General features: G+C 52.6%; 1 protein-coding gene across 4 annotated transcripts in view; it reads left to right on the forward strand.

Annotated features, from left to right (window-relative positions):
• DNAJC13 (DnaJ heat shock protein family (Hsp40) member C13) overlaps positions 1-25280 on the forward strand; it is a 1694551-nt gene that overhangs the window by 1502862 nt on the left and 166409 nt on the right. The window lies entirely within an intron of this gene.

Raw genomic sequence — 25280 nt, forward strand, 5'->3', positions numbered from 1 at the left:
AGGAAAACGAAAGTGGATTCTGACCCTTGGATAGTGAGGCTATGCTGGGGCACCGAAATGCCGAAGTTACCTAGCCCAGGGGCTGCAGCTGCATAGGTCTCAAAAGACGTCGGGAATCCTCGTAGACGGACCAGGAGCCTGGAAGAAAGATGCTGGCAGGCGACCAGTGAAGAGAGTTCGGAGTGATCCCAGCCTGGATCTTGAAGATGGACGATACCTGAAAGCAGAGGGGACCAAGTTCGTGACTACTAGCCAGTAGTCAGGTGGCACCAGGAGGGCACCGGATGGTAGTCACCTCGACTAGGTGAGTGGGCGACGCTGGGCTCTGCAGATCTCACGGACCAGGAGGCGTTGTCTGCGACCAGGATGGAGGAGCGAGCTGTCCCACGATGGATGAAGCTGTCGGCGTCGCTGGACCCAGGATTGGGCAACAAAGCCTTGGCTAATTCAAGCCCACGCGGTGGACCTAAAATGGCGTCTTGAGTGAACCAGGAGGGTCCGGGGTGCTCCTCTTTTGGAAGGGAGCAAGGGCCAGTCTGGAGCAACCAGACCAGCAGCAGTGATGTCGTCGGGCGTCGTTAAGAAGGCCACAAGCCAGCGGGCTAGTAGCCAAACAATGCGGTGAGCAGCAAAAAGCAGAAGGGCCCCACGCAGATCGTGGAGATGCTGGGAGGCTGAACTTCGGTGCTGGAGCTGCTCAGGGTCGGGGCTTCTCGGACCCCAAAGCACTCACCAGAAGATCCCTCGGCGGTCGTGCTGGAAAGATGTCGTGCAGTCTTGAAGATGGCCGGTCCCTCGAGGTCTCGTCGCACTCACGATTCTCAGCTTTGCTGTAGAGATGAGTAGAGGTCAGAGGTGCCAGGGAAGCCGGTTCTCGTCGAGCTGGGCAGTCGGATTCCGGAGGAAGGACTTACAGCAGACCGCAGTGTTTCTTAAGATGGTGCCCGCTGATGCAGGGTGACTACTCCTTAGTCACAAGGGAGAATCTTGAAGAAGAAATCATGAAGTCCTTTCGCAGAAAGTCGTGTCTTGATTCCAAAGATGATCTAATTTGAACAGGAGGCCCGCTCCTATCTTTATACTAAGAAAAGGGGCTGACCCGGTGACTAGGTCCTGCCTATGGGTGGGGCTAGGAAGGGGGGTGGTTACACCCCTCTCCCATGCCGGACTTTCCCCAGGCCAGGGGCTGGTGTGCCCCTGGAACTGGTTCTGACCGGCCTATGCGTAGTGAGCCCTGGGGTGCCACTCAGCAGTCACCTTCCTGTAAAGCCCTGCCTACCCAGGATACACAAAACCCTGTCTGGGATGGTGCTAGCCCTTTGTCCAAGCTCTCCTCGCTGGAAGGACTCCCAGCAGCAGGAGGTCAGACTCGTGTCTGTGGTGGCAGCATCCATTTTGTGGAGCTGAGGCTTCGTTTAACTTTAACCGGGGTTCACAGTTACATACATGTCGTGTCCCTCTAGAAGGGTGGAATGCTAACCCCGTCGCCAGAATTGGCGAGGGGTTAGTATTCCAATTCGTATGACACCTTACTCGACATGTTTTGATAAAGCAATACCAAAGATAGCATTTAACCGCGAGGATTATAATGCACTTAAGAGTATATGGTATGCGTTATCATGGAACAGCTATTAGGACTTGATTCCGCAAGCTGCAAACGGGCTCAGCTCATGCCAGAGCACCATTTCACACGATTCCATGCACTCTGCCTTCAGGATTGTTAAGGCCTGCCACAGGAGTGACTGATAGGGATCTGTGTGTCCATTTTTAGGGTTAGATATAGGTATACTATATCTACAGCAAAGGGTGATTACACGACTTTGCCCCAGCTGTCATGCAGCCAGTTGTGTCAGATTTAGGAGGCCAGCCAGGGGTGGCATAATACATGCTTCAGCCCCTGGTAGGCCCTGGGTACACCTATGCCCTGAGTTACAGGGTCTGATAAGGTGGCCCAGTACCAATTGGAAATGTACCTAAGGTACATGGAATCCATTTTACAGAGAGAGCAGTAGGCCTGGGGTACTGATTGGCAGGGTCCCAGGTCGACTATGTCAAAAACCAGCTAAAACACAGGGCAAAAAGTTGGGGGCAACCATAGTCAGGAGGTACCTTCCTACAACTACATTCTTTTGAGAGACCTCAATTTTCACCTGGAAAAAAGCAACGATAACACCACCACACTTCTGGACAATCTCGCCAACCTCGGACTAAAACAACTTGTTAATACCCCCACACACCACGCAGAACACACTCTCGACCCTATCTTCACCTCCAGCATACATATTTCCTTCAGTCACACCACAGTTCTCCAATGGACGGACCACAGCTGCGTTCACTTGTTTACAATAAGACCACAACCCACAACCATCCTCAACCTACCCTGCGAAGAAACTGGAACAAAATCACCATCGACCAGATCTCCACATCGCTTCTTCAAAACCCCCCTGCCCACTCATCGAACCCCAACCAAGCAGCCATTAACCTCACTCAATGGCTAACCAACACCGCCAACAACCTAGCACCTTTGAAAAAACGTCAAATCAAACTAGGCAGCAAAAACGCCCCCTGGTTCAACCAGGATCTTAAGAAATCCAAGAAACTCTGTCGCTCCCTTGAGAAAGCCTGGAAAAAAGACCCAAACACCAACACCAGGGACGCCTTCAAAAACGCCACCCGCATACACCACCAATTGATCCGGACTGCCAAGAAAACCGCATTCAAAGACCGACTAGACAAAAACGCCCACAACAGCAAGGAATTATTCAACATCGTCAAAGAGTTTACCAACCCCACTGCCAACTCCAACGACATCACCCCCTCTCAAACCCTTTGCGACTCCCTAGCTTCGTTCTTCCACTACAAAATCGCAGACATCCACAACAGCTTCGACAACCTACCCGAAGACCAACTCACCCAACCCTCTACTGTACCTTCACCCCCCTTGAACATCCTTTATGACTGGAACCCAATCTCCACTGAGGACACCATCCGCCTGATGAACTCCATACATTCAGGATCCCCCACAGACCCATGCCCTCACCACATCTTCAACAAAGCAGACTCCATCGTAGCACCACACCTCCGAGACGTCATCAACTGCTCCCTCAACTCCGGCACCTTCCCAGAAAGCTGGAAACACGCCGAACTCTGCGCCCTTCTGAAAAAACCCACAGCTGACCCCACCGAACTCAAAAACTACCGCCCTATCTCGCTCCTTCCATTCCCGGCCAAAGTCATCGAGAAAGCTGTCAACAACCAGCTCGCCGCCTTCCTCGAAGCCAACAAATCCCTCGACTCCTCACAGTCCGGCTTCCGAGCCAAACACAGTACTGAGACCGCACTCATCGCAGCAACAGACGACATCCGAACTCTACTGGACAATGGAGACACAGTCGCCCTCATCCTCCTCGAACTCTCCGCAGCCTTCGACACAGTCTGCCATAACACCCTGTTACAACGACTCAGAAACATCGGAATCCAAGGAAAGGCACTGGAATGGATCACCTCATTCCTTGCCGGAAGAACTCGGAGAGTACGCCTCCCACCATTCAAGTCAGAGGCCACTGAAGTCATCTGCGGCGTGCCACAAGGATCTTCACTCAGCCCCACCCTCTTCAACGTATACATGAGCCCCCTCGCAACCATCGCACGCCAACACAACCTCAACATCATCTCCTACGCTGATGACACTCAACTAATCCTCTCACTCACCAAAGACCCAAACATCGCCAAAACCAACCTACATGAAGGAATGAAAGAGGTAGCCGAATGGATGAAGCATAGCCGTCTGAAACTGAATTCAGACAAAACAGAAGTCCTTATCTTAGGTACCTCCCCCTCCGCCTGGGACGACTCTTGGTGGCCAGAGGCCCTCGGAAAAGCACCCATCCCGACGAATCATGCACGGAACTTAGGCGTCATCCTGGATTCCTCACTCTCGATGACCAGACAAGTCAACGCCGTCTCTTCATCTTGCTTCAACATTCTTCGCATGCTCAAGAAAACTTTTCGCTGGATCCCCACCGAAACTAGAAAAACGGTCACCCACGCACTGGTTACAAGCCGCCTGGACTACGGAAACACCCTCTACGCCGGTATCACCGCAAAACTTCAGAAAAGACTCCAACGCATCCAGAATGAATCAGCCAGACTCATATTAGACATCCCGCGTAAAGAACACATTTCCGGTCACCTGAAAAACCTCCACTGGCTCCCCGTCAATAAGAGGATAACTTTCCGCCTCCTCACCCACGCACACAAAGCTCTTTACGAACTTGGACCCGAATGCCTCAATACACGTCTCTCCTTCTACACCCCCTCCCGCCAGCTGTGCTCTTCCAACCAAGCCCTCGCTGCTGTTCCCCGCGTCAACAAAACCACCATGGGAGGAAGATCATTCTCCTACTTAGCGGCCAAAACCTGAAACTCACTTCCCATGCACCTTCGCCTCACTCAAAACCACCTAGCATTCAGAAAGCAACTTAAAACCTGGATATTCAAGAAGTAATTCCTCACCCCTCTTCAAGCGCCTTGAGACCCTCTGGGTATGTAGCGCGCTATATAAATGTATTGACTTAACTTGACTTGACTTGACTTGACTGGCTGACCATCTAAATCTGACACAACTGGCTGCACGACAGCTGGGGCAAGGTGGTGTAAACACCCTTTGCTTTAGATATGGTATCCCTATATCTAAACCTAAAATGGACACATGTATTCCTATCAGTCACTCCTATGGCAGGCCTTATCAATCCTGAAGGCAGAGTGCTTGGAATTATGTGAGATGGTGCTCTGGCATGAGCTGAGCCCGTTTGCAGCTTGCGGAACCAAGTCCTAATAGCTGTTCCATGATAACGCGTACCATATACTCTTAAGTGCCTTATAATCCTCGCGGTTATTTGCCAACTTTGGTATTGCTTTATCAAAACATGTCGAGTAAGGTGTCATACGAATTGGAATACTAACCCCTCACCAATTCTGGCGACGGGGTTAGCATTCCACCCTTCTAGAGCGACACGACATGTATGTAAATGTGAACCCCGGTTAAAGCTTAACACAGCCTCAGCTCCACAAAATGGATGCTGCCACCACAGACACAAGTCTGACCTCCTGCTGCTGGGAGTCCTTCCAGCGAGGAGAGCTTGGACAAAGGGTTTCCTGTCAGGGGCGGTGCTAGCACCATCCCAGACAGGGTTTTGTGTATCCCAGGTAGGCAGGTGACTGCAAGTGGCACCCCGGTGCTCACTGTGCATATGCCGGCTTGAACCAGTTCCATGGGCACACCAGCCCCTGAGCTGGGGAAAGTCCGGACAGGGGAGAGGGGTGTAACCACCCCCCTCCTGGTCCCACCCATGGGCAGGATCTAGTCGCGTGCCAGCCCCTTTCTTTAGTATAAAGGTAGGAGCGGGCCCCCTTCCCAAATTAGATAATTCTGAATCTTGACTACTTTCCACGAAAGAACTCTTGAACATTTCTGAAGACTCTCCCTTGTGGCTAAGGAGTAGCCACCCTGCACCAGCGGGCACCATCTAAGCGCATGCGGTTTGCTGCATGTCCATCCTCCGGATCAAGACTGCCCAGCTCGACGAGACCCGGATTCCCTGGCACCTCTGACCTCTACCTGCATCATCAGCCCAGCTGAGGTTCGTAGGTGTGACTAGACCTGAAGGGACCGGCCATCTTAAAGACTGCACAACGCTTATCCAGCACGACCGCCGAGGGATCCTCGAGTGAGTGCTTTGGAGTTTGAGAAGCCCTAACCCTGAGCAGCTCCAGCACCGAAATCCAGCCCCCCAGCATCCAAGAGATCTGCGTGGGGCCCTTCTGCTCTTTGCTGCTCACCGCGTTGTCCGGCCACTTGCCTGCTGGCTTGTAGCCCTCCTGACGACGAACCACGACACTTCCATCGCTGGTCTGGTTGCTCCAGGCTGGCCCTTGCTCCCTTCCAAGAGAAGAGCACCCCGGACCCTCCTGGTCCACTCCAGACGCCATCTTGAGTCCACCGCGTGGGCTTGCATTTGCCAAGGGTTGTTGCCCCAATCCTGGGTCCAGCATCGCCGACAGCAGACACCTTTGTGGGACAGCTCGCACCTCCATCCTGGACGCCGTCAACGCCTCCTGGTCCGAGAGACTGCAGAGCCCAGCGTCGCCCACTCACCTGGTCGAGGTGACTTCATCCGGTGCCATCCTGGTGCACATCTAATCACTGGCTAGTGATTAAGAACTGAGTCCCCTCTGCTTTCAGGTCGTCTCCATCACCGATCCAGGCTTGGATCCCATCGAACTTCATCACTGGTCGCCTGCCAGCTACTTCTTCTTTCAGGCTCCATAGACTGTAACGAGGGTTCCTGACGTCTTTTGAACCCTATGCAGCCGCAGCCCCTGGGCTACGTAACCTGAGCATTTCGGTGCTCCAACGTAGGTTCACTATCTAAGTGTCCAGATCCTTTTTCGTTTTCAGCCTATCTAGTCGGATTCGTCCGATAACTGTAACTTTACGAAATCTAGCATCCATAAACTTCGTCCCTCATCCCGCGTGATAGTGGACACTCTGCACCCGATCCCCCTAGGCCTCCTGCTCCTAACCTTAGGGTTCTGTAGTGTAGTCCTAGCGATCCTGAAGCCTCTGGATCTTGTTACTTACCTGCTAGTATTTCGCATTCCACTTTTGTAGTATATGGTTTTTCGTGCCCCTCGGGCATTTGTGTAAATTGTGCAACTTAAAGTATTTTCTTAAGAGTTTTGTTATGTGCTTAGCTCCCTGACTCATAAAGAGTTCAGGGTAGACTTGTTATAAATAAATATCCTTTTATTTTCATAACAGCTTGTGTGGTGTCCTTTCACTTGGTGTTCAAGGGGTATATGTGATGGTATAACAGCTGGCTTAACACGCCCTCTAGAGTTTAGCCTAAAGACTGCTCTTGTCCATGCTACTAGGATAGCTGGTCTATAAGGTTGACTTACAACCAATCATCAATAAGGGTCGTTTGGTATGATACAAAGTGATCACTAGAATAGTGAGCACTATATATCAGGCCAACTTCTCACACGTCCCTCCTGGGTTGGGGGGGCCACATGGGAGAGGCGGAGAACAGAGGTCTTTGGTCTCCGGCGGAGTCCCGGCTCCACATCAACCTTCTGGAGCTGCGGGCGATCCGGCTTGCACTGAAAGCCTTCCTCCCCTCTGTCTAGGGAAGTGTAGTGCAGGTGTTCACGAACAACATCACCGCCATGTTATGTTATGTTATATATTGATTTGTAACGCGCACTGTTAGTCAAGACTGTCCTGGCGCGGAAGGGAGACCTAGTGTCAGCTGAGAACAGTGGAGCTAGAACGCTTGCTGAAATAGATGAGTTTTGAGAAGTTTTTTTAAACTAGTCAGGTTTGGCGTGTGCCTCCGAGCATCCGGTAAGTTGTTCCACAAGGAGGCAGCTCTAACCGCCAGAGATTGGCCACCTAGACGAACCCTCTTGAACCTAGGAATCACCATATGTTTGAGGGTGGCCGATCGCAACTGACGTGTTGGCTGGTAGAACGCAAATCTGGTACTTAAGTAGGATGGACACGGGCCATGTAAAGCTTTGTGGGTCAGTACCAGGGCCTTGAAGCGCACTCTTTGGGCGACAGGAAGCCAGTGGAGCTCGCAGAGCTGCTTGCGCACGCTTAGCCTCCTAGGGATATCAAAGAGGAGCCTCACTGTCGCGTTCTGGACCACTTGCAATTTGCGAATCAGAAAGTCTGGGGCACCAATATAAAGGGCATTAGAGTAGTCCAGGCGTGAGAGTATAAGTGCCCTGGCTACTTCTTCTTTTGCAACTTGGGGGAGGAGAGGGAAAAACTTCCTGAGGGTGGTTAGGGTGCCAAAACATGTACCCGCCAGCCTCGTGATTTGTTCGCGAAAGCACAGATCAGCTCCGAACCAAATCCCCAGGTTTTTTGCAATCCCACAGTCACCCTTGGGGCATGGTGATCCTTTGGGCCAGAGTGATTCTTTAAAGGACACCGGGAATTGGCCGTACAGGAGTGTTTCAGACTTGTCCTCATTACACTTGAGGCTGGCCCGGGCAAGCCATGAAAATACAGAGGACAGGCATTGCTGGACACCCTCCGTATGAAGGTCACAATCGTCCCATGTGAAGAGAAGTTGGGTGTCATCGGCGTAGGGCATTATTTTGGCACCCAAACTCTCCGCCAGGTAGATTAGAGGGGTCATATAGACATTGTTAGACGGGGACCCGGAGGGTCGGCCGAGGACAGGGGAGAGGCCTCCGGTGAGGACCGTCTCCAGCGATCGTACAGACAAGTAACTTCCCCCCCACAGATGGACACCACACAAGGATAAGGTCAACACTCTTTATATATGATTCTTGAAGAACGGTTATCAGCGATACAGTGAGGTCGGGACACAAGGGTCCTCTCAATTCTAGTCTCTTGAAGGGGAAAGGGTAGCGGGACAGTCTTGGTACCGGTCTGGTACTGAGGTGGCAAGATGGGTAGCTCACAATCCTCGAGCTCGGAGTTCTGGAAGGTCGGGCCGCGGCAGCGCCAGCAGGCTAGGATGATAAGTCTCACTTGAGAAGGGCCGCGGCAGCGCCAGCAGGCAAAGGCGATGGTTCACACAAGGATGGGCCGCGGCAGCGCCAGCAGGTCCCGGCGAAGTTGTAGGTTGCAGAGGGCCGCAGCAGCGCCAGCAGGCAGGAACGATGGTTCACGAGGATGGGCCGCGGCAGCGCCAGCAGGTCCCAACGAAGGTGTAGGTTGCAGAGGGCCGCGGCAGCGCCAGCAGGCAGGAACGATGATTCTCAAGGCAGGGCTGCGGCAGCGCCAGCAGTCCGTCAAGGATGAGTTCTTCTAGGTGTCTCTCGACTCCAGGATACAACTGCCTTCCTGCTCTGGAGCTGCCCCAGTTATAGGTCTGGCCTCCTTTGATGTCCGGACCCTCGCTCTTGGAGGTCGGGAGGTCCGGGATGAGGGAGTCCAGACACCCAGCAGGGGGGTGGAGCCAGCGCCCGGGGAGGCTGGGGGCGATCGGCACCTGGCGGGGGAGAGCCATCGACACTCCTCTCTCCCATTGACCTGCCAAGTGGTCCGTTCACCTCCTGGGTGGATGGTGGTGCCTCGATGTCGGGCCTGGCCAGGCCCAGGGTTGGGGTCGAGCTGAGGCCACGCGGCCTCGTGGTGCAGTGTCCAAGATGGCGGCGGCCGGGGCAATGCTGCTGATGGTGGCCCGGGCCGGCCGATGTCGGGGTGTTCGGGAGCAGGCGTCCTGTTGGGGACGGGTTGCAGGTTGCTTCTGTGGGTTGCCGGGGTGGTTCTTCTGGTGACACCGGGAGAGCCGGTGTTCGGGTCTTATTATGCGGGGAGGGAGCGGCCCCTTCACGAGGCCTGTCCAACATGCGTCCCCCCCAGCTGAAGGCAGGGAGAGTCACCCATCTTCTTGGGTACTCTCCTCGCCGAGGCGGAAAAAGCGTGACAGGCCTTCTGCGTTGGCGTGGTCTTGGCCAAGGCGATGCTCCACAGTGAAGTCCATCCCCTGCAAGGAGATGGACCATCGCAACAGTTTTGGGTTCTCCCCCCGCATCTGCATCAGCCATTGCAGGGGTCTATGGTCTGTTTGTACCCTGAAATGGGTACCGAAGAGGTAGGGCCGGAGTTTCTTGAGGGCCCATACTACTGCGAAGGCCTCCCGCTCGATGGTGCTCCAGCGCTGCTCTCGGGCCAGCAGGCGTCGGCTGATGAAGGCCACTGGTTGATCGACTCCCTCGGCGTTGAGTTGAGAGAGTACTGCCCCAATGCCATGATCTGAGGCGTCCGTCTGGACGATGAATTCCTGGCTGTAGTCGGGGGCCTGGAGCACGGGGGTGGTGCACATGGCGCCCTTCAACTTCTCGAAGGCTGCTTGACAGTCCGGAGTCCAGTTGACGGTTTTGGGGTTTTTCTTGGAGGTGAGTTCTGTGAGGGGCCCCACAATGCTGCCATAGTCCTTTACAAACCGCCGGTAGTATCCGGTGAGCCCTAGGAAGGCTCGGACCTCGGTTTGGGTAACAGGAGGTTGCCAAGACTGGATGGCAGCGATCTTGAGCTGAAGGGGGGCCACCAGACCGCTCCCCACTTGGTGTCCGAGATAGGTCACGGACCCCTGGCCAATCTGACATTTGCTGGCTTTGATGGTGAGGCCGGCCTGCTGGAGGGCGTGCAGGACTTCTCGGAGGTGGTGAAGGTGGTCTGCCCAGTGACGACTGTACACAGCGATATCGTCCAGGTAGGCGGCGCTGAATTCTTCGAGGCCCGCCAATACCTGGTTCACAAGTCGTTGGAAAGTAGCTGGAGCGTTTTTCATGCCGAATGTCATCACTTTGAAGTGGTAGTGGCCATCCGGGGTAGAGAAGGCGGATCGTTCTTGGGCCCTGGGGGTGAGGCCGATCTGCCAGTAGCCTGCTGTTAGATCGAAGATGCTCAGATAGCGGGCAGCCCCCATGCGGTCAACCAGCTCATCCGCCCGGGGGATGGGGTGAGCGTCGGTTCGGGTAACAGCGTTCAGGCTCCGATAGTCTACACAGAACCGGAGCTCGGGGGCGACGCCCGGGGTGGCAGCCTTGGGGACCAGTACGACTGGGCTGGCCCAGGGGCTGTCAGATGGCTCGATCACCCCTAGAGCTAGCATTTTGGAGACTTCGTCCTGGATGCAGGTGCGCACCCGATCTGGCACTCGGTACGCCCTGTGTCGAATAGGTGGACTATCCCCAGTGTCCACGTCGTGAAGGCACCAGGGGGTGACCCCTGGGGTGAGGGAGAACAGAGTCGCAAATTGTAGCAGGAGAGCCCGGCAGTCTTGGCGTTGTTCCGGGGACAAGGCCTCGGAGAGTCTGACCCCTTCCACTGAGCCATCTTTTTCACGGGTCCTCAGTAGGTCAGGGAGGGGCTCGGAGTCTTCTTCCGTCCCACTATCTGTTGCCATTAGTAGGCTGAGCTCCGAGCGTATGAAGTGGGGTTTGAGTCTGTTGGCGAGGAGGACTCGGAGTGGGTTCCGGGGGGACTCCATGTCTATTAGGTAGGTGACAGGGCCCTTGCGCTCTATCACCTTGAAGGGTCCTGTCCATTTGTCCTGCAGGGCACAAGGTTCGACTGGAGACATCACCCATACTTGCTGGCCTGGCTCGAACTCGATGGAGGAGGCATGTTGATCGTACCATTTCTTCATGTCCTCCTGACTGGCCTCAAGGTTGGCTTTGGCGAGTTCCCTGAATCGCCGGGTCTGGTTGCGGAGGGTCAGGAGATACTTATATACGTCCGGAGGGGTCTTTTGGGGGGCCATCTCCCATCCTTCCTTGACCAGGCTGAGGGGGCCCCGGACGGGGTGTCCGTACAGGAGCTCGAAGAGGCTGAAGCCGAGGGATTTCTGGGGAGCTTCTCGATAGGCGAAGAGGAGGCACGGGAGCAGCACGTCCCATTGGCGACGTAGGGGTTCTTCCAGGCCCATGATCATTCCCTTGAGAGTACGGTTAAACCGCTCGACCAGTCCGTTTCCTTGTGGGTGATAAGGGGTCGTGAACCGGTAGGAGACCCCGCACTGCTGCCAGAGAGACCTCATGTACTTTGAGATAAAGTTCGTGCCCCTGTCGCTGACGACCTCCCGGGGGAAGCCCACTCGAGAGAAGATCCCCATCAGGGCTCGGCCTACCACGGGTGCTGTCACGGTCCGAAGAGGAATGGCCTCGGGGTACCAGGTGGCGTGGTCCACCAGGACTAGGATGAACCGGTGCCCCTGGGCCGTTCGGGGGTCAAGGGGCCCCACAATGTCTATTCCCACCCGTTCGAACGGGGTGGTGACGACGGGAAAGGGTTGCAAGGGTGCTTTGATCTTTCAGCCGCTCTTCCCGCTGGCCTGGCAGGTGGGGCAGGCCCGGCAGTGGTTGGAGACATCATTTCGCATTTTGGGCCAGTAAAAGTGTGTTACCAGGCAGTTGTATATTTTGTCTTGTCCCAAGTGTCCAGCAAGGGGGACATCGTGCGCTAAGTTCAAAAGGAAGTCTCTGAAGCGGAGGGGCACCACCAGCACCCGACTGGCCCCCAGCTCAGCAATTCTTTGCTCGCTGTAGAGCAGGTCATTGTCCCAATAAATCCAGTGGGCCCCTGCGGTGTCTCCTGCGCTCTGGGCGAGGGCTTGCTGCCTGAGTCCCTCGAGGGAGGGACAGGACTTCTGTTCTTGTCGGAATTGTTCCTGGGTGGGACCACCCTCTTGACGCCACTGGGCCAGTTCGGGAAGGTCCTGGAGTTGAACGGGCCCTTCTTCGTTTTGCCCTGGGGGATTGGCACTTAGGGCGTCTCCCTCCGGGACGATCGGGGGAGGAGGTTCTGGCCATTCGGGTTCTTCGGGACTGGAGATGGCGCGGGCGGCCATGGACCGGGTCGTTATGCAGGCCCATTCAGGGAGGCCCAACATCCCCAGGTGCTCTCTTCTTTCGACGGCTGCCCAGGGGGAACTTTCGAGGTCGTTTCCCAGGAGGCAGTCCACGGGGGCATCATCGCGGACAGTCACCTTCAGCATTCCGGACACTCCTCCCCACTCGAAGGGGACGCAGGCCATCCGACACAGGCTTTCTGAGTTATCGGCTGATCGGACGGGGCAAGGGACGTTTGGCAAGATCTGCTCCGGGCTGCTACCAGATGACAGCGGACTGCCGTCACACTGGCCCCGGTGTCGCGTAGGGCTTCAGCCTTGCGCCCATTTATGTTTACCCACTGGCTGTATTTTCTCGTATTGGCGGGTAGGAGAGCCCGCGGAATCATGTCTCTTTCCCCTAGGCAGACCAGGGACATGGCGGCTGGTTCCCACTCGGGCTGTTCCTGCTCGTATTCTTCATAACCCTCTGGGGCTTTGTCTTCTCCCAGGGCGGCGGCAGCGACCTGGCGGGGTATAGGATTCTGGTTCTTCAGGCAATTAGGGTCGTTGGCATAGTGGCCGGTCCGCTGGCACCGGTGGCAGGTAACGTTGGCTCGGAACCCCGGACGCATCGGGGGGGTTTCCCCTGCCGGCCGGGGGCGGGGTGTTGCTGGCGGGAGCCGCCGGGACGGCGTCTCTGCCCTGACCCTGGCCTTCTCCTCCTCGGGGGCGATGGGGACCTTGGTTGGTTCTGTTTGGCTCGCTGGGTCCGCTTCGGGCAACTAGAGTGCTTTCCCATCGGTCACCTTCGGCGGTGAGTTGCCGAGGTTCAGTCAGTTTACTGTCGAGGAGGTGCTGCCTGAGCTCGACGAAGCAATTGTTGGAGAGGTGCTCCCACACATTGAGGTTAAAGAGTTGTTCGTAGGTGGTTACCTGGCTGCCCTTGATCCACCCCTCGAATGCTCTGCTGAAAAAGTTCACGTACTCCACCCAAGTTGTACCCGGGATCCGTTTGCAGTCGCGGAACCACTGGCGGTACATTTCGGGCGTGAGTCCGTATCGAGTGAGGAGGGCGGCCTTCATGTGGTCGTAGGAGGTCATCTGATGGTCCGGGAGTTGCAGCAGGGCGTCGCGCCCTTCGTTGACGAACCTCTCCATAACCCGTCTCCCCAGTCACTTCGCGAAATCCGGTGGGAGGTCATGGCTATCTCGTAGGCTTTGAACCATTGCTGGATATCGTCGTTCCGATAATACTCTCTGACGACATCCTTGGGGATGTGGACTTTAGAGTCTGTAGTGCCAGGAGTGTTCGGGCGCTCGGGCACCCCGAGCTCTTTATTCTGTTTCCGAAGCTCTATTTCTGCTAGATTGCGCTCATGTTCGTAGGCCAGTTTTTTCTCTTCTAACTCCCTCTGTTTTTGCTTCTCTTCCCGCTCCTCTCGGACCCGCAAGTGTTCCAGTGTTATCTTTTGTTCCGCCAACTTCAGTTCTCCATCCAACCGAAGTCGAGCCAATTCTAATTCATGGAGTCTGCTTTTCTCTCGTTCTCGGATCTCCTCCGGGTAGAGACCCGATCTCCTTCCTTCTGTCGGAGTGGTGCTTGTTTCTGGCGCTTCGAGGTTTTGGTTCTGGGGTACGGACGTACCCGTCTCTGCCCAAGACTCTAGGGCCTGTTTGAAGTCTTCTTTCGTGCTTAGTCCTGTGGTAGCAAAGCCTAGTTCTATGCAAAATTGTTTTAGCTCTCGGTGGTTGTACTCTTCTAATTTCTCCATCTGGAATTTTTCTGTGGATCCGCTCTCTTTGGTTGTCATTGTGGTTGAGTCGTGGGGTGAGTTACTCTCTGTACGATTACGCGTTGGTTCGGATCGCGCCGCTGGCCACCAATGTTAGACGGGGACCCGGAGGGTCGGCCGAGGACAGGGGAGAGGCCTCCGGTGAGGACCGTCTCCAGCGATCGTACAGACAAGTAATTTCCCCCCCCACAGATGGACACCACACAAGGATAAGGTCAACACTCTTTATATATGTTTCTTGACGAACGGTTATCAGCGATACAGTGAGGTCGGGACACGAGGGTCCTCTCAATTCTAGTCTCTTGAAGGGGAAAGGGTAGCGGGACAGTCTTGGTACCGGTCTGGTACTGAGGTGGCAAGATGGGTAGCTCACAATCCTCGAGCTCGGAGTTCTGGAAGGTCGGGCCGCGGCAGCGCCAGCAGGCTAGGATGATAAGCCTCACTTGAGAAGGGCCGCGGCAGCGCCAGCAGGCAAAGGCGATGGTTCACACAAGGATGGGCCGCGGCAGCGCCAGCAGGTCCCGACGAAGTTGTAGGTTGCAGAGGGCCGCGGCAGCGCCAGCAGGCAGGAACGATGGTTCACAAGGATGGGCCGCGGCAGCGCCAGCAGGTCCCGACGAAGATGTCGGTTGCAGAGGGCCGCGGCAGCGCCAGCAGGCAGGAACGATGGTTCACGAGGATGGGCCGCGGCAGCGCCAGCAGGTCCCAACGAAGGTGTAGGTCGCAGAGGGCCGCGGCAGCGCCAGCAGGCAGGAACGATGATTCTCAAGGCAGGGCTGCGGCAGCGCCAGCAGTCCGTCAAGGATGAGTTCTTCTAGGTGTCTCTCGACTCCAGGATACAACTGCCTTCCTGCTCTGGAGCTGCCCCAGTTATAGGTCTGGCCTCCTTTGATGTCCGGACCCTCGCTCTTGGAGGTCGGGAGGTCCGGGATGAGGGAGTCCAGACACCCAGCAGGGGGGTGGAGCCAGCGCCCGGGGAGGCTGGGGGCGATCGGCACCTGGCGGGGGAGAGCCATCGACACTCCTCTCTCCCATTGACCTGCCAAGTGGTCCGTTCACCTCCTGGGTGGATGGTGGTGCCTCGATGTCGGGGCCTGGCCAGGCCCAGGGTTGGGGTCGAGCTGAGGCCACGCGGCCTCGTGGTGCAGTGTCCAAGATGGCGGCGGCCGGGGCAATGCTGCTGATGGTGGCCCGGGCTGGCCGATGTCGGGGTGTTCGGGAGCAGGCGTCCTGTTGGGGACGGGTTGCGGGTTGCTTCTGTGGGTTGCTGGGGTGGTTCTTCTGGTGACACCGGGAGAGCCGGTGTTCGGGTCTTATTATGAGGGGAGGGAGCGGCCCCTTCACGAGGCCTGTCCAATAGACATTAAAAAGCAAGGGGCTCAAGGTGGACCCCTGGGGGACTCCTGTTTTCACCTTATTATTGGATGAGTGGAAGGGGGGCATCCATACTTGTTGGAAGCGGTCTGTGAGAAAAGATTTAACCCAGCTTATGGCCGCGCCCGCGATGCCAACATCCAACAGCCTAGAGAGGAGCTGGGAATGGGGTACCGTGTCAAACGCGGCAGAGAGGTCCAATAAAATCAGAGCCGCCCTGCCGCCCCCGTCCATACATTCTCTAATGGCCTCGGTGATCTCCACGAGCGCAGTCTCGGTGCTAAAAGAAGTTCGGAAGCCAGATTGGGCAGGGTGAAGCGCCCCGGAGAACTCCACGAACTTCTCCAGCTGTCTGAAGGCAGCCTTCTCACAGACCTTAGCTAATGCTGGGAGCAGGGAGATGGGCCGGTAATTGGAGGGAATCAGAGGATCTGCCAAGGGTTTTTTAATCAGCTTTGCGTGTTTCCATTGGTAAGGCATCACGCCTGATTGTAAAGAATCGTTAACCAAGGCTCTCACCATAGGAGCAACTACTTCCGCCACTCCGCTTAAAACCCTAGCAGGACAAGGGTCCGCAGGGGAACCGGACTTAAGTGCTTTTAAGATGGACATCACATCCTTCACCTCGACAATGTCAAAAGTGGACATCACGTCCATCGCCTCCGCCATATTAAAAGTGATAGAGAGCTGGAATGGTTCAATATGGTCCTGGTCAACCGGAATGGGAGGAGGGTAGACCTGAGCGGGAAGCTTAAGGCTGGCTTGGATCTTTTGAATTTTTTCTATAAAGAAAGTGGACAACTTCTCGCACCAGCCGGCAGATGTAGGGGCTGACGAGGTTTCTGCCGCTGGGGATGTAAAACTCCGCACAATAGCGAAGATTTCTCTACTATTGTTTTTGGCCTTGCTAATTCTAGCTGCAAAGTGGTCACCTTTGGCGGACTTAATGGCGGCATAGTACTCTTTTTGCGCTGCTCGGAGTTCCGCCTTGGCTGCGGGGCAGTATTTTCGCCGCCAGGCCCATTTCCGCTCCTTACAACCAAGCTTTAAAGTTTTTAAATGTTCCTTATACCAGGGAGAGGATGGAGAGGCTCTAGAACGCCTATTCCCTGATGGATGAGGTAAAGTGTTTATAGTGGAGCTTATCCAGGTTGAGAAGTTCTCAACTGCTTCCTCTATATTATGGGCCTCGGCAGGGTGAGTGTGGGCCAGTGCATCTGCTAAGGCAGGGATACTAATTTTCGGCGGGAGGGGGCCATGATACTCCTTTCCCCGTATGCGGGCACTGTCTATATCCCATGAGAAACAAATCAAAAAGTGTTCAGACCAAGTGACTGGGCGTGGGGTTTCTAATGTTATGTTAAAGTTGGAATGGACAAGATCTAGACAGTGGCCTCATAAGTGGGTAGTGTCATGAACCTGCTGGATTAGGTGAGTAGAATCACAAAGGTCCCTCAGATCTTTGGTCCCTGGGGCTGTCTGGATTTTCGCGTGGATATTGAAATCTCCTAGTAGTAGAAATTTAGGGAACCTCAGTGCTCTCTGGGTGATCACCTCCTCTAGTGATTTAATGAAGGAGCCAGGAGGACCTGGGGGGCGATAGATCAACATCCCACCCAAGGTAAATTGCAGAGAAAGAGCTATTGTAAATTCAAGAGCTTCTCCTTCAACAATAACCCCTGTGCATTCCTTCATCAAAGACCATTTGCCCCTGTAAATCCCTCCTAGACCCCCCCCTCTGCCAGAACACCGGTCAAGCCTCATTATCTTAAACCCCCGGGGAATGGCAAGCTTGATCACTGGAGCGCAGAAAGTATGAAGCCATGTCTCCGTGATAGATAAGAGGTCAAGCGATTCATCTATGATCAGCTCATGAACCTCCTCCGTGTGCTTGACTAGTGAGCAAGCATTAATAAGTGCAGCGCGAATGTTGGAGTGAGGGTCAGTGTCAGCAGGAGGGGTTGAGGTAGATGTAGAGCTTCTAAACCGGAACTGGCATGCTGGGCTAGTCCGTGCCTTAGAGTGAATTACATTCCAGGGCAAGATGTTGCAATAGGAGTATTTATTAAGGGAGTATAGTAACTCTCTATTATAGGTAATGCGTGAGCCTCCAGGATCAGTCCCTGCAGCAACAGCAAATCTGGCCCCGTGCGCTGCCGGTGCGCGGATGGGCGCAGACGGGCTTACCTTAGGCGCACCTTTGGCGCGCCCGCTGCGCTCCCGGGGACACATGTGCACTTTATGTCCTGCCTCCCCAAATGAGCTAGACCGCTAACTCCGGCCTCGCTCCAGGAAATCACAGCCCAAGATGGCGCCTCGCCCTCCACACAAACGGCACAGTCAGCTGCGGTGGAACGGGGCGAGGGAGGCCACAAGAAGAGCGAAAAAGCGCAAAAAATACTTTTGGCAGTAAAAAGGATAAAAAACTGCACAGAGTGGTGAGTTATTATGGCGCCAGCATCTAAATCATGCCCTCACTCTCTGAAATAGCTGAACAAGCTTTGCTGTTAATAGCGAGCTCCAAGGTGTAGCTGTTCACACTGACACAGAATCCCCCCCCGCGAACCTCAGGAGCTGCCACCAACCTGAAAGTGCACCGCGAGCCCTGCGCTGCTTGTCACTTTATGCCCTGCCTCCCCAAATGAGCTAGACCGCTAACTCCGGCCTCGCTCCAGGAAAACACAGCCCAAGATGGCGCCTTGCCCTCCACACAAACGGCCATGTGGTACTGCAACAAACAGTGCGGGGTGGGGTCGTGGACCCTTTGTCAGGAGGCTCTGCGCCTCTGGCAATGACTGGAACACCAGGACGTCTCACTGGTGGTTCAACACCTGGCAGGTTCCCTGAACGCCAGGACGGACGAAGTCAGCCGTCGGTGCATGATGGATCACGAATGGCGTCTGAACTCGGACATGGCGAAAGGTCTCTTTCAGCAGTGGGGAGAGCCTTTGTTAGATCTATTCGCCACAGAAGAGAACGTGCAATGTCACCAGTTCTGCGTGTTGGAATTTCCAAGGCGGCACTCGCTCAGAAATGCTTTTCGTCGTGAGTGGAGCTGCGGGCTGTTGTACGCCTTTCCACCTGTACCACTTCTGCCCAGAGTGCTGAAGAAGATCAGACGCGACCGGGCCCGAGTGGGGCTCGAAGATACTGGTATCCCGAGCTACTCAGCATGTCAGTCGATCCCCCGATTTGTCTGCCTCATCAGGAGGACCTTCTGTCGCAACAGCAGGGGACGGTCCTCCACCCGAACCTGTCCAGTCTCCACCTCCATGCGTGGAGATTGGGCGGGGACAGGTGAGGCCATTTGACTTGCCTCCTGAAGTCTGTGATGTGATTCTGGCAGCCAGGCGTACCTCCACAAAATCGGTATACGCCTGCAGGTGGAAGAATTTTGTGGCATGGTGCACAGCAAAGGCTGTGGATCCCCTTTCTGCCCCTCTTTCAGAGGTTCTCCTCTTTCTTCTTTCTCTTGCCCAGCAGGGCTATGCTCTGGGCACTATCAAAGGCTACCTCTGCCATTTCAGCCTTCTTAAGACTTCCTGATCAGCCTTCTCTTTTCAAGTCTCCTGTTGCAAATAGATTCTTGAAGGGCATCACTCATGTTTCTTCCTGTTCCTTTCGTGATGCCTCAGTGGGACTTGAACCTTGTTCTTACCTATTTGATGTGTGCTCCTTTCGAGCCACTTCACAATTGCCCTCTTCGTCTTCTAACTCTTAAGACTGTATTCCTGGTTGCCATCACATCTGCCATGAGAGTGAGTGAGCTCCAGGCTCTGTCTTCTAAAACTTCTTTCCTTTCTGTCCATCCGGACAAAGTTGTCTTGAGAACGCGTCCTACTTTCCTGCCCAAGGTAGTCATGGCCTTTCACATTGGGCAGTCCATCACCTTGCCCACCTTCTTTCCGCCTCTGCATCCCTCGAAAGAGAAATAGAAGCCCAAAACGTGCGCTCTCGTTCTATCTAGACCGCACACGCCAGTTCCGGGTGGACGACCAGCTCTTTTTTGGTTACGTGGGCGCTAAGAAGGGACGAGCGGTGCACAAACGGACCATTTGTCGATGGGTCATTTTGTGCATAAAGGCTGGTTATTCACTGGCTAAAAAAGTGCCTCCTGTGTGGCTGCGTGCCCATTCCACTCGGGCCACGGCGGCTACTACTGCCCTGGGTCGGGGACATCTGTCAGGCAGCTACGTGAGCCTCGCTGCACACGTTCGCTAGACACTACTGCCTGGACAACCAAGTCCGAGAGCTGGCTTTTTCGGCCGTTCTGTTCTCCAGTACTTTCTGGTGTGATCATTGGTTTGCAGACCCACCACCAGGGTTGGTATTGCTGGGGTATCTATTCTAAGGTAAGGAATCTAACAGTAACCTGTTTCTTTCAGATGCACAAGTTACTTACCTCCTGTAACTATATATCTGTAAGAAACAGTAGTTAGTGTTAGATTCCTTACCGCACCACCCATCCTCCCCGTTCTGCTAATCGATATGTAGGGTTAAGGTTCATCCCTTTGAGGGCCGTAGTTTCATGGCACCAGGGTCGGTTTTTATCATGGCTCTGCGTTCCTGGCACGGAAAAGCTATGTATAAGAACTGACATCAGCGCGCGAGGGTGGTGTCTAAGTACTCCGACGTCAACCCGGCGCCGCCGACGGACGCGGAGCCGCCGCCGACGCCTACCAACACGCAGGGGTACTGCTATGCAAAACTTTCCGGATCTAGTCTAACACCTGGGGATATTATAAGGTAAGGAATCTAACACTAACTACTGTTTCTTACAGATATATAGTTACCAGAGGTAAGTAACTTGTGCGATAGTCTCATCCTGGGCTCAAAGGCTCTGATGCTCCAAACTGTGGAATCTGTGTATCTACAATCCGCTCCAGCTGCCAAAGGGCATGGTTCTTCATCCAAATCTCCGACACTTTTTTTGTGGAGATTGAGCGGAATCACCTGCCTGCAGAGGTAGTGGTGTAAAATTTTGCCATGTATCACCCATCTACCAAATGGGTCTGTCCTGGATGGTGAATTGAAGTGTGAAATTTAGGGTGAACCCCTTATGTCACTCCACTTCAGAGTAAGCCCAGCAAGGTCTTGCTGTGGTCACTGCTAAAGGCTACTTATTGGCGGTTTCAGCCTTTCTATTCTTAATCAATCAGCCCTCCTTGTTTAAGTCATCGGTTGCGAAGCATTTTTTGAAAAAGGTTACATATACGTTCCTTCTGAAGCTCATTTTAATGCCACTGTCTGACCTTAATTTGATCATTACATTCTTGATGTACTGAACCTCTAAACCAATGCCCAGCTGTTCTTTGGGGTTGCTTACCTTTAAGACAGTGTTCCTTATCAGCGAAGACTTCTGCACACTGCGCCTGCGAGCTACATGTGCTGTTGGATGCAGTTGCTGTATACCACCTTTTTCCTGGATATGTTGATGCCCAGGACTAGCTCATCCTTTTGTTCAAAAGTGGTTTCACCCTTCCATGTAAGGCAGCCCATCCTCCTCCATGCTTTCTTTTCTTTACTACATCCCGCTAACAATGAGAGGCCTCATCGGTTGGATCCAAAACGATCCCTTATTTTCTATATAGATCAGATTATAGAGAACCAAGTGGCTAACCAACTATTTATCAGATTTATCATTGGAAAGGAGGGAGGGGCAGTTCAGCAATGGACCTTACATTGATGCATCATCTCCTGTAGCAAGACCAGAGCCAAAGCAGCTTTGTATAGGGAAATTCCGGTGCTAGACAGCTGCCAAACCTCTTCATGGCCATCTATCGTCACCTTTACCAGGCACTATTGTTTTTTAATTTCAGGCGAATTTTATTGAGCACATTTTTCATTAACAGAGAAAAAAGAACAATCAGAGGATACAATGGTCCAATTTAAGGTACACATTTCAGGTGCGTCAAGTCCTGGAGGGTTGAACGTGACCTGAGGGTCCAGAATACAGAGCAAAACCCAGGTAGCAGACGGTAAGTAAGAGCAAAATCACATATGAACATTAGATAAACCCATAGGGTGTTTGATATGGCATACAATTTGGCGATAGAAGAAAAGTAAAAGAAGCTAGATAAAAGGGGGAAAGAAGGGGCACTAGTAGGTATAAAGACCAAACTCATGTATCAGCATGTAAAAGTCTGAGAGGGTCTTATTGGATATAGGTACAGGTGTATTCCTGGTCATACGCGCCACTCAATCTACAAATTCAGTTCAGTGTTTTGGGAGTGAAATCAGTTCTGAATATCACTCCTATTTGTACCATGCAGGAGAGGGCAGATTTACATGGGAGTAGGGGGCAGAGAGTTGTTTTAATTCTCAGGTCCACATTGCCATTATGCCCATTTGTGCCAATGGGATTTCCTGGTGTAAAGTGCACTTAGCAGACCCCAGCATCTTTTGGGGATTCTGCTTAGGCATATTTTCAAAAGGGGAAGATTCTGCAGTTAAAAGTATCTGTAAGGAGTTTACCTTTAGGAAACCTCTTTCTAGTGGATACTCTTAACTGTAGAATCCTCACTGGCCCACGCTTGTCCCGATCTGTGGAGTGGATGACTGATGGGTCATATGGGCCCATTTTAGATTCAGCATTCTATTTACTGCTTTGTCTGTTGCTCTGAATCTGAATCTGAAGCTGCAGAAGTTATCTTGGTGAAAATGACAGTGCGTGAAAGTGGCACCTTCAAATAGTTCTGCGTTGTCACTTCTCCAGGCAGGTCTGAGGCCCCCTCAGGAATTTGCAGGAAGAAAATGATGGATCTAGTCTGGCACCTTGGCCTACATCTAATCTAAGACCTAGTTTGTCAGGCTGCTCTAGGGCAGTCCAAATCATGTGCTTATGTGCTTGCCATGAATGAGATCAATGTAATATTTTTGTAATATTTTTAAACTAAATTGTCCCGTATCATTTGGAAAGCTTGCAAGTGGACTTTCACTAAATCTATTAATTCAAATCGCCAGGCTTTCAAAACATGTAGCTAGATTGTCATGCGGTGCTTCTGATTCACTTTGGAAATCTTTGAAATGTGGGGAACTGGTTGTGAATGTATTGATTTAATGTACTACATCTTAACCTCTGAGACCAGGAATGTATTCTCCATTTAGGGATAGCAGATACCTATATACTATACATTCCTTACATTCATTTCCCTGGAGAATGACCACCCTCATTTATGTACTTAACACCTTGCCTGCTGCCTTGATTCCTCCCCGGTGCTGGACATCCCTTAACTGGGTGTGGTCATGACGGAACCATTCCGTCATCAGCACAGCTCAACTGTGACTGATGACGGAATGGTTCCGTCACCAGCATCGAAGGGGTTAAAAGTTTCAAAACGTTCTGGTAATATTATGTGTTATCGGCTCTTTTTTTCAACGATCTGAAGATGATGTATGGGCTCCAAAGTTAACTAACTATATAATCTTTTTACTAGTGTTTTTGGTCAAATAAGTCATCATTACTTAAACAATGTAGAGTTCCTTTTTGAACAGAGGCAGTGACAAACATGCAACTGACATAACGTTAGTTTTACAAACATTCTGAATACCACTTGTAATTTTAGATGTGTTTATTTAAACACTCGTTCCATGACCAAACATCAGACAGATATCTTTCTGTTACTATCCGACACTAAACCGGATTTACTCCTGTTGACCGAAACATGGCTTACACCGGATTCATTACCGGACATCTTAGCTGCCTTGCCTGCTGATTATTATATTATCTCCGTGTTACGACCGGCAGGTAAAATTGGGGGCGGGGTGGCCATCATCTCCAATAAGAAACATCAACTTAGACAACTCCCCTCCTTAGATATTTCTAATGTGGAGAATATTGTTGCCAAATTGGATACTGTCAATGGGACACTTGTGGTGGTTTTACTATACCGCCCGCCCCAAACTATGGTTTGTTCCCTGCTATTCTTGCGGAGCAATTGGCCATGTTAGCTACTAATAATTCAAAACTGCTCCTGGTCGGGGATTTAAATCTCTGGTTTGATAACACCCTATTAGATCCCCAAGCAGCTGAGACTAGGGACCTTCTGAGTGATCTGAATTTAATACAATATATAGATACTCAGACCCATCAAAAGGGCCACAGTCTCGATCAACTTTGGTCATTGAATCTAGCTATTCATTTTATTGATATTAAACCTTGTAGCTGGTCTGATCATTTTATTATTAGTTTCTCATTTTGTGTTGTGAAAGCTCTTCAATTTAAGCTGAAGGCTACCAGTCTGACTCGGAAATGGTCCTCGCTGGACATGTCAGCTTTTTTAAACTTGTTAAAGTCTACTCTGCCAGAGCAGAGCTCAGATGTGGAGATAGCCGATTGTAGGCTTCAAGACTGGCTAAACTCGGCCATTAATGTTTGTGTTCCCCTCACTCGCTTTGATAACTCACGCGGCGCGGACGCGCATAAGTGGTTCACACCGGAGTTGAGGAAACTAAAACTTGAAGTGAGGCAGCAAGAAAGAACATGGCGCTCCAATTATTGTCCTCAAGCAAGGATCGCTTACTGTTCCACTCGCAAAGCCTACCAAAAAACGTTGCACACTCACAAAACTGCTTATTTCTCTTCTAAAATACTTAACGCCACCAATAAGTCGAAAGAAATTTTCAGGATTGTGACTGAGTTGTGCAATGATGAGAGAACTTCTCCCCCGGTTGTCCCCTCACAATTGCTCTGCAACTCGCTGAACGACTATTTTAATGACAAAATAGTGCTGATTAAGGACACTCTATCCAAGCTTCCAGTTTGTGCCCCGATAGACGACACTTTTTTAAACCCTCTTACCTTGCGTTCCTTCCCCTTAATCACTCACCAAACCCTTCAAGATTTGCTCACTAGAGTTAAATCAGGATCTCCTCAGGATGCCTGCCCTCCCCAAGTAATGAGAGAAATTGGTCGGGCACTCCCAAGTAGCCTGATTCCACTGCTCAACAACTCCCTCGCGTCAGGGAATGTTCCTAATAGTTTTAAACAGGCCTTATTGATTCCTTTGAAAAAGAAACCTGGCATTGACTCCTCAGACCTTTCTAATTATAGACCAATATCGTTACTGCCTTACTTATCCAAAATATTGGAGGCGCATGTAACCAACTGCCTATCAAGTTTTGTGGAAGCCTCTGGGTATTTACAACCCAACTAGGCAGGTTTCCGGCCTGGTCACTCCACTGAGGCAGTGATATTGGCCGTTCAGAATACTTTAAGGTCTAATGCAGACAGGGACTTGCACCAGGCTTTGGTGCTATTGGACCTGTCTGCGGCGTTCGACACGGTTGACTATACCATCTTGGTCAACCGTGTCGAACAGGCCGGTCTTCGGGACTCGGCCTTGGCCTGGCTCAAGTCCTTTATTTCTGGACGTACCCAATCGGTTCGACTAGGTTCCTTCACAGCCCCTAAAAAAATTTCCTTTTGTGGGGTTCCTCAAGGATCCTCCTTGTCCCCTTTATTATTTAATTTGTATATGCGGCCACTGTTATTCTCTCTACGAGAGTTTAAGGTTGATGTATATAACTATGCAGACGACCTGCAGCTGGTCTTTGTGCTAAACTCCCACAATGCTGCAGAGGAATTTCGAGCAACCATGTCTTTTATCCAGAAGTGGATGTCTCTAAACCACCTTAAGTTAAATCCGGGAAAAACGGAGCTCATTCTACCTGGGAAGAGTGAGATCAGTTGGAGTCCTAGCTTTTGGCCGTCGGACATGGGCTCGCCTCC

Source organism: Lissotriton vulgaris, chromosome 10 (genome assembly GCF_964263255.1).
Source record: "Lissotriton vulgaris chromosome 10, aLisVul1.2, whole genome shotgun sequence".
NCBI lineage: Eukaryota > Metazoa > Chordata > Amphibia > Caudata > Salamandridae > Lissotriton > Lissotriton vulgaris.